General features: G+C 41.2%; 1 protein-coding gene across 7 annotated transcripts in view; it reads right to left on the bottom strand.

Annotated features, from left to right (window-relative positions):
- The window catches only part of LOC132403154 (deubiquitinase DESI2-like), a 121,480-nt gene that overhangs the window by 65,224 nt on the left and 40,226 nt on the right, over positions 1 to 16,030 (bottom strand). Inside the window, exon 1 of one of the 7 annotated variants that reach the window (XM_059986491.1) lies at positions 9,001 to 10,051. The exons of the other annotated variants lie outside the window; for them this stretch is intronic. The gene's annotated coding sequence lies outside the window, so the exon portion shown is untranslated. Of the gene's footprint in view, positions 1 to 9,000; positions 10,052 to 16,030 lie in introns of those variants that run through there. 7 annotated transcript variants of the gene reach the window in all.

Genomic DNA, 16,030 nt, shown 5'->3' on the forward strand with positions numbered 1-16,030 from the left:
TTGGGCCCCATATGTCAGAATGAATGTGTTGTCATTGGAGAGAGTCCAGCGGAGGTTCACACGGATGATTCGAGGAACAAAGGGGTTAACATATGAGGAGCATTTGGCAGCTTTGGACCTGTACTCACTGGAATTTAGAAAATATGTGGGGATCTCATTGAAACCTACTAAATGTTTAAAGGACTAGATAAGGTGGATGTGGAGAGGATGTGGGGGTATCCAGAATTATAGGGCACAGCCTCAAAATTGAGAGGCAACCTTTTAGGACAGAATCAGGAGGAATTTTTTTTTTTAGAGAAAGAATGGTAAACGTGTAGAATGCTTTGCCAGAGACGGTGGTGCAGGCCAAGTCCGTGGGTATATTCAAAGCAGAAGTTGATCGTTTCCTGATTGGTTGAGCATTAAGGGATATGGTGAGAGGGTAAGTATATGGAGTTGAATGGGATCCGAGTTCAGTCACGATGAAAAGGCGAGCGGGCTGAATGGCCTAATTCTGCTCCTATGTCTTATGGTCTCAATCTTTAGAATTGTAACTGTTCTATATAACATAGTACACAGAGCTTAGAAAAATGGCTATGGGTTCAGCACATCATTGTGAGCCAAAGGGCCTGTATTGTGCTGTAGGTTTTCTATGCTTCTGTTTCTATAGTATATAATACATCAATGAAAGATCGGAGTGCAGAAGATAACAAACTGCAAGTATAAATAGCAATAAATAATGTGAACATGAGATAATGAGATAGAGTCCTTAAAGTGAGATCATTAGTTGTGGGAACATCTCAATGATGGAATAAGTGAGAATAGTTATCCTCTTTTATTCAAGAGCCCAATGACTGAGGGAAAGTAACTGTTCTTGACCCTGGTGTTGCAAGCCCTGAGGCTCTTGTACCTACTACCTGAAGGTAGCAGTGAGAAGAGGACCTTCATTTTCATCGTAACATTGATGATTGTCAATATTTTTAAATTCCTTGTGAAGTAGTGAAATTGTTTCATTTTCACTCTGGCCATTTCTGGCATCTCCAAGCTTGAATGCTTGAGGCCACAGTGAGCAAAACAGATCAGAATTGTCTCACTGCTTATTTCTTGCAAACTATTCTGACAAAAATCACTGGTTTTTGAAGACAAACACACACAACTTTTGTTATTTAAAAACTGTTCACTCTAAGCAATGTGTAGCATCTAATGGCTACATGAAATGTGTGCAACTAACACTAGTTAGAATCTATTTAGGAACAGTCTCCTGTCCCTATTAAGTGGCTTGGTGTCCCAAATAAGTTCGAAGGCCTTTTACAAGGTGCCACACAAGGCTACTTAACACTCTACGAGCCCATGATATTACAGAAAAGATAAAGCAGCGGCTGATTGGCAGGAGAAAGAGAGTGGGAATAAAGCGAGACTTTTCTGACTGGCTACCGGTGACTAGTGGTATTCCACAAGGGTCTATGTTGGGACCAATGTTTTTTACGTTATATATCAATGATTTGGATGATGCAATTAATGGCTTTGTTGCAAAGTTTGCAGAGATAAAGATCGGTGTAGGGGCAGGTCGGTTTGAAGAAGTAGAGAGGCTACAGAAGGATTTAGATTAGGAGAATGGGCAAAGAAATGGCAGAGTCGGGAAATGCACAGTCATGCACTTTGGTAGAAGAAATTAAAGGGTTGACTATTTTCTAAATGGAGAGAAAATACAAAAAAACTGAGGTGCAAATGGACCTGGGAGTCCTTGTGCAGTAAAGGCAAATTTGCAGGTTGAGTCTTTGGTGAGAAAGACAAATGCAATGTTAGCACTCATTTCAAGAGAACTAGAATATAAAAGCAAAGGTGTAATGTTGAAATTTTATTAAGCTTATGGTGAGGCCTCATGGAATATCATGAACAGGCCTGGGCCCCTTAGAAAGAATGTGCTGAAATGGGAGAGGGTTCAAAGGAGGCTCACGAAAATGATTTCAAACTTATTTGCATCTTTCCTGTCGGCAAGTGATCAAATCTGCACATAATACTGCAATGTAGGTCTCACCAATCTCTTATACAACTTCAAAATACACAACCCATCCACTGTACTCAGTTTTTCGATTTATGAAGGCCAATATGCCAAAAGCTTTCTTCACAAACCTATCTACCTGTTACACCACTTTCAATGAATTATGGACCTGTTTTCCCAGATCCCAATGCCCTACCATACTCCTCAGTGCCCTGCTGTTCACTGCGCAAGACCTCTGGTCCTACCAAAGTGCAACACTTTGCACTTGTCTGTATTAAATTCCATCTGCAATTTTTCATCCCATTTCTCCAGCTGGTTAAGATCCCGTTGCAAGCTCTGATATTCTTCCTCGCTGTCCACTACACCCCAATCTTGGTGTTACCTATAAATTTGCTGATCCAGTTAACCAAATCATCCAGGTCATTGACATAGATGACAAACAACAATGGACACAGCACTGTTCCCTGCAGCACTCCTGTAGTCACAGGCCTCCAGTAAGAAAGGGGACCATCTACTACCACTCTCTGGATTCTCCCACTAAGCTGATGTCTAATCCAATTTATTACATCATCTTGAGTGCCAAGCGACTGAAACCTTCCTGACAAACCTCCTATGTGGGACCTTGTCAAATGCTTGTCTAAAGTTCTTGTAGACAATATCCACTGCCTCGCCTCCACCAACTTTCCTGGTAACTTTCTCAAAAAACTAAGCTTAGTTAGACCTGACCGATTATGTACAAAGCCATGCTGACTATCCCTAATCAGTCCCTGTCTATCTAAATGCTCATATCTGGTCCCTTAGAATACCTACCAATAACTTTCCCACTAGTGATATCAGATTCATCAGCCTACAATTTCCTGGCTTATTTTTAGAGCCCTTCTTAAACAGTGGAACAACATTGGCTATCCTCCAATCTGCTGGTACCTCACCTGTTACCAAAGATGATTTAAATATCTCTGCTACAGCCCCTGCAATTTCTGCACTTGCCTCCCACAGGGTCTAAAGGTATAGGACAGGGGTTCCCAACCTGGGGTGCGAGATGGAATTTCAGGGGGTGTGACAAAGAGTGGCTTGTATCTTTGAGTGACGAGTCATGAGTCATCACTCAGCCAGCTGCCAATGTGCCTTGACAAGTGGTACTAACGTTTGTCCCAAGCACACTCCAGTCTCCCGCTGCCTGAGTCAGCGTTGAGGAGTCTCATCAGTGTTACCTGGGAGTTACACCTCAGAGTTGAGGAGTTTCATCAATGTTAGCTAGGTTACATCTCAGAGTTAAAAATCATCTCATAATGCCAAAATCTTTATACACCCCGAATCAACCATCGAGTAATGACTTTGCATTAAAACCAAACCTGCAGACAGTAGGTAAATTATTCAATTATAACATTTTAAAAAGCCGCATTTTGATAAAAAGCAGCTGAAGTCATTCATTCATATTTGTCTCAATGTATTAAAGATGTTTTTGAATTTCAAAGGTTTTTTTTCCTCTTAAAAGGTATTTTTCTTGAATCGTTGATAATTTTGAATTGTGTTAGTTGAGGAGGTATCATGGTTGGCACCGAGGACTTTGAATCGTGTGATGGGAGTTCATATCTCCAGTAATCATCGAAAATAGGTATGTAAATTCAGCTGAGAGTGGCCTAATAAGTCGCGTCGTGTTCCCGTAGCATTTCCACCTGACGAGTTATCTTGGCATAACCGCAGATAATATCGTAATATAATAATTGAAAGCATATTTTTCGCGATACTTTGCTATAGGCGTGTCTAGTTGAGTAAAGCGGTCATCCCTGACTTCGTCAGATAGTTTTTCTCATATTAGCTTATATTTTTCTCTTTACCCTCAACCCTTCAATAATCCTTCATCATGTCAAAAAGAAGGAAATGGAATGATGACTATGTGTGCTTTGGTTTCACTTGCACAACAGGAAATGATGGGTTGCAAAAACCCCAGTGCATTCTTTGTAGCGTTGTGTTTTCCAACTCAAATCTGAAGCCATCCAAGCTTCAAGAGCAAGAACAAGCATGGCAGAGCTGATGTTGAAGGACATGATGTTGGGTCATTGAAAATCAAAAGAGCTCATTTTGATTCACAAGGAACTCTTCCAAAATTAGGTTTCATTTCTGTTGAAAAACCACTACTTCTTGCTTCATACCAAGTGGCATATAAAGTGGCCAAATCCAAGAAGCCCCATACAATTGCAGAAGATCTCATCAAGCCATGTACACCGGAAATGGCAACAATTATCCTGGGCAAAGAAGCAAGAAAAAAATTTGAACAGGTGCCCCTATCAAATAATGTCATTCACAACCAAATCAGTGACTTGGGTGAAGATATTTTGGACCAAGTCATCTCAGATGTCAGAGCTAGTCCTCTTAAAATCTCTATTCTGTTGGATGAGTCAACTGATGTCTCCAGTTAGTGAGGTATGTCAATGATGGTGCTGTGAAGGAAGACTTCCTGTTTTGTAAAGATCTGAAAACAAACAACTGCAAAGGATATGATGCAGCTGGTGAAAGACTTCTTTGCCAAACATAATTTAGATACCAAAGTCATTGGTTCTGTGTGCACTGATGGGGCACCTGCAATGCTTGGAAATAAATCTGGCTTTTCTGCATTGGTGAAAAAGGAGATTCCAGACATGCAAGTTACCCATTGTTTTCTTCATCGGCGTGCTTTGGCATCAAAAGCATTGCCTCCAAACTTGAAGAAAGTCCTTGATACTTCTGCGAAGATCAGCAACTAGATCAGGGGGCGTGCTTTGAACCATCACATCTTCAAATCATTTTGTGGGCACTCAGTTTTGCTTTTCCACACACAAGTCCATTGGTTGTCAGGAGGACAAGCTTTAACCCACTTCTTTGAACTGTGGGAAGAAATCAAAGTTTTTCTGGAAGAGCGTGAATGTGATCTGGATGGGGCAATGGAATCACAGGAATTCGCTCAAATGCTGACTTACTTAGCTGACATTTTCAGTTGTATGAATGACCTGAGTGTTTTTCTTCAAGGGAAAGGGATAAACATATTGAAGGCTTGTGAAAAGTTGAATGCCTTCAAAGAAAAGTTACGTCTTTATCTTCGAAGGATGGAAAAAGGCAGTCTCTCAAATTTTCCTTCACTAGAAGAGATGGTTGATGATGCTGGATCCATAACTCCTACTGTGCATGAAGAAATTGTGGCTCATTTGGAAATGCTGTCAGAATCATTTGATGGATATTCTGCTGCTGGAGACCTGAAAATTTCAGAAGAATGAATCATGAATCCATATTCCTACAATTTGGAGAAAATGTCAGATGATAAAGAGCTGAAGGAAAATCTTACTGATTTGTAGACAAATCGAGCTCTTGAAATGCAATTTGAAAGCAAGACTTTGGAGGAGTTTTGATGTGCAGCATTGGATATGCTCCCAAGTCTTGGTGGAAAAGCATTCCATGTCCTCATTCCATTTGCAACAACATACTTGTGTGAATCTGGATTCAGTTCTCTTTTGTCAATCAAGACAAAATCTAGGAATCGCCTGAATCCACAGGCAGACCAGCAGATCACAATCAGCAAGAAAGTACCACGTTTTGACAAAATCATGAATGAGAAGCAGCAGCAAAGAAGTCATTGAATTTTATGTTCACAGTTGGGATTGATTTTACTGTTTACAATTTTTTCTGAATAAATTAGAATTTAATTGCTCAACTTATACAGTATTTGCATTTTATGCACTGTTAAAAGCTTTTTTTTAAGTTCAATTTGTTCAAAAATTAGAAATTAGACCCCTTCATCTTCAAATGTGATATTACTTTTGTAGGGGGTGTGAACATTAATCAAACATTTCCTAGGGGTGTGGGGCATAGAAAAGGTTGGGAACCACTGGTATTGGACCTGGGTATTTATCCACCCTTCTTTGCCTCAAGATAGCAAACAACTCCTCCTCTGTAATCCATCTACAGTCCATGACCTCACTGTTGCCTTGTCTTACTTCTAATGTATCTGTGTCCATCTCCCAAGTAAATAGAGATGAAATAAAATCAACTTAAGATTTTCCCCATCTCTTTTGGTTCCATGCATAGATTGCCATTCTGACCTTCCGGTGAACCAATTTTGTCCTTTGCAATACTTTTGCTCTGAACATATCTGTAGAATTCTTAGTATTCTCCTTCACCTTGTCTGCTAAGGCAACCTCATGCCTTCATTTAGTCCTCCAGATTTCTTTCTCAAGTGTTTTCTTGCATTTTGTAAAATCCATAAGTACCTCATTTGTTCCTACCTACCTATGCCTGCTATGCACCTATTTTCTCTTAACCAGGATCTCAATGTCTCTTGAAAACCAAGGTTCTCTACACCTGTTATCTTGATCTTTTATTCTGGTAGACAAAATTTCACTTTTAGAAAGCCAAATACACTTTTGCCAAAAAACACCTGCCCTATAATCTATACTTGCCAAATATTTTCTGATACCATCAAAATTGGCCTTTCTCCAACTTAAAATCTCATCCTGAATGCCAAGCTGATCAGACATCTTTTTTCCATATTTACTTTGAAACTAATGGCACTGTGACAACTGGATGCAAACTATTCCCCTATACAAATACTGTCACCTGCCTTGTCTCATTCCCAAATAGCAGACCCAGTATTGCACACTTTTGGTGGGACTACTACACACTGATTAAGGAAACTTTCCCAAACACTCTTGACAAATGTGTTTAGTCCCTTTAAAGTATGGGAATCCCAGTCAATATGTAGAAAGTTAAAATTACCTACTTTAACAACCTTAGATTTCTTGTAATAGTCTGTGATCTCTCTACAAATTTGTTCCACAATCCCTGCAGGAAAGCCTGTCGCACACAGTTTTTAATTTCTTTGCATTTATCTACCTAGTGTATTATATACATTGAATGATTTTTAAATCATTTGATCTTAAAATCTTAGATTAAAAGAATGGGTATGAGAAAAACATTAAAAACACAAAATGCTGGCAGAACTCAAAAGGCCAGACAGCATCTATGGGAGGAGGTAGTGACGACGTTTCGGGCCAAACCCCTTCACCCTGATGAGTTCTGCCAGCATTTTGTGTTTTTATTTATTTCCAGCATCTGCAGATTTACTCGTGTGCATGAGAGAAATATTCTCAGTTTAACTTAAAGTGCAGAACTTCCTTTCAAACATGCACAGGGAAAGCACCCTAAACTCTTTGGCACACTAAAGTACAGGGGAGGATTACATTGGAATGGTAAATATACCTAATTCTACCAATCTTGTGAAATACAAGACCTATTCAAATTACATAAATTCTAATATTTTTTGCTGTAAAGATATAAACTTCTGGAATTTCCCCCGAGAACTCAGTGTACATGGTTGAAAGGGAAGTTGCACATTTGATTCCTTCTGCATCCCACCTGTTTCCTCAACACTTCCTGCCCCTCCACCTTCATATCATTTGCAAATTTGGCAACAAAGCCATCTATTCCATCATCCAAATCATTTATCTACAGCATAAAAAGAAGTGATCTCAACACCGACTCCTGCCGAACACACTGGCAGCCAACCAGAAAAAGATCCTTCCATTCCCACTTACTGCCTCCTACCAATCTGCCTATGCTCTAACCATATTAACAACTTTCCTCTAATACCATGGGCTCTTAACTTGATTAAGAGGCCTCATGTGCGGCACCTTGTCAAAGGCCTTCTGAAAGCCCAAGTATACAACATTCACTGCATCCCCTTCATCTATCCTACTTGTCATCTCCTCAAAGAATTCCAACAGGTTAAACAGGTAGGATTTTCCCTGCAGGAAACCATAATGACTTTTACTATGTTGTCCAGTGTCACCAAGTACTCCATCACCTCATCCTTAACAACTGACTCCAACATCTTCCCAACTACTCAGGTCAGCCGAACTGGTCTATAATTTCTCTTCTGCTGCTTTCCCCCTTTCTTAAAGAGTGGAGTAACATTTGCAATTTTCCAGTCCTCTGGCACCATGCCAGATTTCAATGATTGTTGAAAGATCATTTCTAATGCCACACCAATCTTTACCAAATTTCAGAACCCTAGGGTGCAGTTCCTCTGTTCCGGGTGACTTACATACCTTTAGGTCTTTTAGCTTTATGAGCACCTTCTCTCTTGTAACAGTAACTGCACCCACTACTCTTCCTTGGTACACTGCATCATCAGGCATACTGCTAGTGTCTTCCACAGTGAAGACTGACACAAAATATTCATTTAGTTCATCAGCTATCTCCCTGTCCCCCATTATTATTTCTCCTGCCTCATTTTCTAGCGGTCCTATATCCACTCTCATTTCTGAGAATGAGTGATCAAAAATTGCGCTCAGTTTCAGGTAAGAATCAACCACCTATTTCTGTCTTTAAGAAATACTGCAATTTGGCATTAATCTTATCTGTGTGAAAATTACAACAGAATCAATTCAGGGAACTGAATTTTATTGTGTTTCAATGAGAGGTAAATCTACAGTAATGAACATTTTAGACAAGGAATGTTGAAACATGAATGTTACTGGAAACTTTGCTGTTCAGGTTTCCCCGAGATCCAAAGGTAGAGCGTTCCAATGAAATGGTTCCTGAGCCAGAATGTCATAAAGTGAAGAAGTAATTACCATTTATTTATATGGGAAAAATTACTGAGCGTTCGCAGACCTAAAAAATATAACATACCAAATAACACATAAAACCTAAAATAAGAGTAACATATAGTAAAAGCAGGAATGTTATGATAAATACACAGCCTATATAAAGTAGAAATACTTTTCTGCAATCATTACAGTGCAGTACTGTCCACTGTAGTGAAAGTCTCACGCAAGTGCTCTGGGCAGGACTCTCGGCGCAAGTGCTCTCAGTAGAACAGTCAGCGCATGCACTCTCGGCAGAAACATTCGGCGCATGCGCACTCGGCAGCACTCTCCAGTGAACTTTAATCTATGAAGCTGCCAAATGAAACCAAATAAATCATACTAAATAACACAAAAACTACACAGACTATATCAAGTAGAAATAAGTGTAGTTTCACTTACCGGAATCGGGAAGACAGTGAGCACACTGACGATGGTGTGTTAGGCTGAGTTGTCGGAGGTTGGGGTGGTGGGCTGTCATCTCGTCGTCTGTTTCCATCAGGGCAGGCAGGTCACCTTCTTCTACATCTGCCTGCCTCGATGTCGAAGGTCGAGTTTCATCGTCTGCTGTGGCTGATGTGGAGGGCTTGAAAAACGACAGTATGCTTGACTGCTTAGCCTCGCGCATTTTTCTATCATACAGTTCTTTGTAAGCACTCAAAACATCCTGCCCTAAACCTATGTACCCTTTCAAAATAAAAGTCCTACTTTTCTGCAGTCATTGCAGAGTTTTCAATTGCAGCGAGAATCTCACTTAATTGCTTAATGTTTAGTTCCTGGACGACTTCACTTTCTAGTTCGCTACTGCGTTCGGTTTCGATTGTTATCCTTTCCTCTTCATCAGTCAGTTCTTGGTCATGGGATGCCAAAACCTCTTCAACATCATCTTCGTCAACTTCCACAAACCCAGCCTCCTTAGCCAAAATTACTATTGCCGTATTTATTGTTGATGGTTCGAAGCCTTTAAAATCGTTCACTGCTTCGGGACATAGTTTCCTCCAAACGTCATTTCTCATCGAGACTGTTAGCCTATCGAGAACATCTCCAATGTTGGCGATTGCCAGTTTTATATTGTACTCTTTCAAGATCTCTCGCAAAGATGCTTCGGAGTTGCCCTCTCTGTCAATGGCACTTACAATAAAACGCATCACATTTTGCGTATAGTAAGCCTTGATTGTGGCTATTAGGCCTTGGTCACACGACTGCAGCAATGATGTCGTATTCGGTGGTAAGAACGCAACACAAATGTTACCGCCATACTCGGTAATGCCAGGAGCTGCACAATTATCAACAATCACAAGACAGTTATAATCGAGGTTATTTTCTCTACATTTTTTTCAACAAAGGGACTAACGTATCCACTCATGTACTCAGAAAAAAAACACTTGGGTATTCCAACCACTTGGATGTGAATGGAACACAACGGGAAATGTTTTCTTATCAATGCCTTTAAGTGCCCTCGGATTTTCTGAATAGTACACTAGTCGAGGCTTAAGGACAGCATCACCAGTGGCGTTAATAATAGGCATTAGGATAAACCTGTCCTTCGATGCCTGCTTTTCTTCTATCGAAATAAATGTCTTGTTAGGCAATTTTTTCCAATAAATTGCAGTTTCGTCACAGTTAAACATTTGCTTATATGAATAACCACCTTCTGTAAATATTTTCTTCAGTTCTGCTGGGAACTTATCGGCAGCTTCAGTATCAGCCGAAGCACTCTCTCCAGTAAACGTTAAACTATGAAGCTGCCTTCGCCTCAGAAACTGATCAAACCACCCATGACTGCTTTAAATTCCACTTTCGCAACACTTTCATCACCATCGTCCAATACATTCTGTTTCAGCTTATTAAAAAGTATAAGATAACTTAACGGAACACCACGCTTTGTACACCCATCAATCCACTCAAAGCAACAGACTTTCCATTTTATCCATTATTGGAGGCCGAATAAAAGAGACCATGTTTCTACGAGCAGAACCAACAGTAACATCAGCAGCTCTCAAAATTCTTTCTGTCTGCGTATAAGTAGTGTGAATGGTGGACGCAGACAAATTCAACACGTAGACAGTGTCCTTACTTCGTTCACCATGATTGAAATGCTTAATTATGTCTAGTTTTACGTTAAGTGTAACACCCTTATGAGCTCATTTAGGCTTTTCCGATACAGGTACCTTAGAACTCTTCTTGCTAAAGGATGCAAAATAAATCGACATAAAGTAAAGCACAGGTGCTCACAGACAGGTGTGTAAGCAATGGTGGCTAAATGCGGTTCTGGGGGAGGAGCTTGGCTGCCTTTATTGTCCGCTGCCTTTCTTCATAACAGTGAAAACACCTTCTTTTAGCGAAAACAGGTAACTATTGTAGGTCTTTCTTAACAGCGAGGTGTCGTAAAGCGAATGTTTGAAGAACAGGGGATACCTGTATCCCAGGCAGTTGCATCGGACATCCCTTGAGCCTGGTCAGACCCCAGTTGGAGTACTGTGTTCTGGTCACCTCACTACAGGAAGGATTGGAAACTATCGAAAGAGTGCACGAGGATGATGCCTGGATTGGGGAGCATGCCTTATGAGAATAGGTTGAGTGAACTTGGCCTTTTCTCCTTGGAGTGACGGAGGATGAGAGGTTACCTGATTGAAGTGTATACGATGATCAGAGGTATTGATCGTGTGTGTAGTCAGAGGCTTTATACCAAGGCTGAAATGGCTAACACAAGAGGGCACAGTTTTAATGCTTGGAAGTAGGTACAAAGGAGATGTCGGGGTTAAGTCTTTTTTAACACAGAGATTGGTGAGTGTGTGGAATGGATTGTCGGTGACGGTGGTGGAGGCAGATACAATAGGGTCTTTTAAGAGACTATTGGATAGGTACATGGAGCTTAGAAAAATTGAGGATTACGGGTAACCTTAGGTAATTTCTAAACTAAGTACATGTTCTGCACAGCATTGTGGGACAAAGGGCCTGTATTGTGCTGCAGATTTTCTATGCTTCTATGTTAACTTCTGTACCACGTGATGTTATGGCACACTTGATATACCAGAGTATAATTTAGCCATAGAATTTTGGTACAATAATTACAACTTTAAGTCGCCTTTCATGAATTACTGAAAGAATTTGCTTTGATGAAACTGACTGCTGTACCTCCCTTGTTTAAAAAAAGGCAACATACATCTAAACACTTAAGTACATCTTTCTAATACCAAGTACTCCATTTGCAATCCCCCAGCAATACTGGATTTTGATTTCAAACAGTACTGACCATAAACAGGCTGTGACCTAATTATTTTATTAATTCTAAAACCAAACAGCCAAGAAATTAATCTACATCAAAATGTAGGTAAATATATCACCTCAACTGGCACAATGAACTGAAAAAAATCAAGGGCACCAGAAATTGAATTTCAGTTTATCAAGATGACGTGGTTAGGGAGAATGGAACCACATTGTGCAACAGAGAGGTCAATCAGAATGGGATTTATTGGCGGCCAAAATTAGCCAGAAATAGACTAATCTGGGTCATCATCTAACTCGCTACATCACTGTCTGGCATGGAGGGGCCACTGCAAAGGATCGGAAAAAGCTGCAGGGGATTGCAAACTCAGTCAGCTCCATCATGGGCATTAACCTCCAAAGTATCAAAGACATTTTCAACAGGCAATGCCTCAAAAAGGCAGCATCCATCTCTAAGGATCCCCATCACCCAGGATATGCCCTCTTCTCATTGCTACCATCAGGGAGGAGGTACAGAAGACTGAAAACACACAATGTTTTAGAAACAGCTTCTTCCCTTCCACCATCAGATTCCTCAACAAACAATGAACCCATGAACACTACTCACTATTTTTGTTCTCTATTCATACTATTTAATTATATATACTATTAAATATACTATTTCATTATATATAACATTATAATTTATCTTTATGTATTGCTGCCACAAAACAACAAATTTCACTACATACGTCAGTGATATTAAACTTGATTCATCATTAAGAAAGATTTGGATTCAAATCTGCTAGCAGTTTGATTGCACAGTCCAGGCTGACAATATACTGAAAGACAAGTGCACTACTAAATTACTTGTAATAGCCTGACAACTATCAGACTCGTTAAAGTCTGTCCCGAACCATATAGGCTTATCAGGCCGGTGCTTATTTGCGGTTTCCGTGGCGTGAAGCAACAGAGAGTACGAGACTCTCCCCCAGATAGGACGCCAGTTAACCCCCAGCATCTTTGCCAGTACCCACTTTCAGCTGGGTGGACTGGAGCAATGTGTAGTTAAGTGCCTTGCTCAAGGACACACATGCTACCCTGGCTGGGGCTGAAACTCACGACCTTCAGATTGTTAGTCCAACACCTTAACCACTTGGCCACATGCCATATCAGACTTGTGAAGCAGCCCCAATACTGAACTAATTTCACAACCTTTCACTTTCAACAGCTCTGCACCTCATGTCCTCAATATTTCTTAATTATTTATTTATAATTATTTGTTGTTTCTTTTTGTTGTCTTTTGCATTTTGGTTGTTTGTCCATCTTTGTGTGCAGTTCTTCAAATTGTATGCCCACAAGAAAAGCAATCTCAGGGTATATAGTGACGTCAAAGTACAAACCCCATTTCCAGAAAAGTTGGGATATTTTCCAAATTCAATAAAAAAAATCTGTGATATGTTAATTCACATGAACCTTTATTTAACTGACAAAAGTACAAAGAAAAGATTTTCAATAGTTTTATTGCCCAACTTAATTGTATTTTGTAAATATACACAAAATTAGAATTTGGTGGCTGCAACACACTCAACAAAAGTTGGGACAGAGTTAAAATAAGATTGAAAAGTGCACAGAATATTCAAGTAACACCGGTTTGGAAGACTCCACATTAAGCAGGCTAATTAGTAGCAGGTGAGGTATCATGACTGGGTATAAAAGTAGCGTCCATCAAAGGCTCAGTCTTTGCAAGCAAGGATGGGTCGTGGCTCACCCCTTTGTGCCAAAATTCGTGAGTGAATTGTTAGTCAGTTCAAAAGGAACATTTCCCAACGCAAGATTGCAGAGAATTTAGGTCTTTCAACATCTGCAGTACATAATATTGTGAAAAGATTCAGAGAATTCAGAGACATCCCAGTGCGTAAAGGGCAAGGTCGGAAACCACTGTTGAATGCACGTGATCTTCGAGCCCTCAGGCGGCACTGCCTTAGAAACTGTCATGCTACTGTGACAATTATAGCCACCTGGGCTCGGGAGTACTTCGGAAAACCATTGTCACTTAACACAGTCCGTCGCTGCATCCAGAAATGCAACTTGAAACTGTATTATGCAAGGAGGAAGCCAAACATCAACTCTATGCAGAATCGCCGGTGAGTTCTCTGGGCCCGAGCTCATCCCAGATGGACCAGGTAGACTTTGTTAACATGTGCCTTAATAATGAGATTGGAACCCTGGAGCTTTGGCTCAATGAGCTTAGGCGGTAACGAGACGAGATGACCTTCGCCTAGTCAGGGAGAGCGAGGAGGTGACAGAGAGGAGTTACAAGCAGATGGTCACACCAGGGCCACGGGACACAGACAAGTGGGTCACAGTCAGGAGGGGGAAGGGGAAGAGTCAGGTACTAGAGACTACCCCTGTGGCTGTACCCTTTGACAATAAGCACTCCTGTTGAGTACTGTTGGGGGGTACAACCTACCTGTGGGAAGTGGCAATGGCCGTGCCTCTGGCAAAGAGTATGGCCCTGTGGCTCAGAAGGGGAGGGAAGGCAAGAGGAAAGCAGTAGTGATAGGGGACTCTATAGTTAGGGGGTCAGACAGGCGATTCTGTGGACGCAGGAAAGAAACTCGGATGGGAGCTTGCCTCCCAGGTGCCAGGGTCCGGGATGTTTCAGATCGCGTCCAAGGTATCCTGCAGTGGGAGGAGAACAGCCAGAGGTTGTGGTACACATTGATACCAAAGACATAGGTAGGAAAAGGGAAGAGGTCCTGAAAAAAAGACTACAGGGAGTTAGGAAGGAAGATGAGAAGCAGAATCGCAATGGTAGTAATCACAGGATTACTGCCTGCGCCATGTGACAGTGAGAATAGGAACAGGATGAGGTGGAGGATAAACGCGTGGCTGAGGGATTGGAGCAGGGGGCAGGGATTCAGATTTCTGGATCATTGGAACCTTTTTCAGGGCAGGTGTGACCTGTATAAAAAGGATGGGTTGCACTTGAATCCCTGGGGATCAATATCCTGGCGGGGAGGTTTGCTACTGGGGAGAATTTAAACTAGAAATGTTGGGGGGTGGGAACCAAACTGAAGAGACTGGGGAACAGAAGGTTGGCTCACAAATAGAGAAAGCTTGTAGTCAGTGCGAGAGGGAAGATAGGCATGTGATAGAGAAGGGACGCGCTTGGACTGAAGGCTTGAGATGTGTCTATTTTAATGCAAGGAGTGTTGTGAACAAAGCAGATGAGCTTAGAACGTGGATCAGTACTTGGAGATACAATGTGGTGGCCATTACAAATGGCTCAGGAGCAGGAATGTTTACTTCAAGTGCTGGGCTTTAGATGTTTCAGAAAGGACAGAGAGGGAGGCAAAAGAGGTGGGGGAGTGGCACTGTGGATTAGAGATAATGTCACAGCTGCAGAAAAAGGTGGAAGCCATGGAGGGATTGTCCACTGTGTCTCCGTGGGTGGAGGTTAGGAATAGGAAGGGGTCAATAACCTTACTGGGTGTTTTTTATAAGCCGCCTAACAGTAACAGGGATATCGAGGAGCAGATAAGAAACAGATCCTGGAAAGGTGTAATAATAACAGAGTTGTCATGATGGGAGATTTTAATTTCCCAAACATCGACTGGCATCTCCCTAGAGCAAGGGGTTTAGACGGGGTGGAGTTTGTTAGGTGTGTTCAGGAAGGTTTCCTGACACAATATGTAGATAAGCCTACATAAGGAGAGGTATTTGATCTGGTATTGGGAAATGAACCTGGTCCGGTGTCAGATCTCTCATTGGGAGAGCATTTTGGAGATAGTGATCATAATTCTATCTCCTTTACAAAAGTATTGGAGAGAGATAGGAACAGACAAGTTAGAAATGCGTTTAATTGGAGTAAGGGGAATTATGAGGCTATCAGGCAGGAAATTGGAGCCTTAAATTGGAATCAGATGTTCTGAGGGAAAAGTACAGAAGAAATGTGGCAAATATTCAGGGAATATTTGTGTAGAATTCTGTACTGGTACGTTCCAATGAGACAGGGAGTTATGGCAGGGTACAGGAATTGCGGTGTACAAAGGCTGTAATAAATCTAGTGAAGAAGAAAAGCTTACAAAAGGTTCAGAGAGCTGGGTAATGTTAGAGATCTAGAAGATTATAAAGGCTACTAGGAAGAAGCTTAAGAAGGAAATTAGGAGAGCTAGAAGGGGTCATGAGAAGGCCTTGGCGGACAGAATTAAGGAAAACC

The sequence above is a fragment of the Hypanus sabinus genome, chromosome 12 (genome assembly GCF_030144855.1).
Source record: "Hypanus sabinus isolate sHypSab1 chromosome 12, sHypSab1.hap1, whole genome shotgun sequence".
Classification (NCBI taxonomy): domain Eukaryota; kingdom Metazoa; phylum Chordata; class Chondrichthyes; order Myliobatiformes; family Dasyatidae; genus Hypanus; species Hypanus sabinus.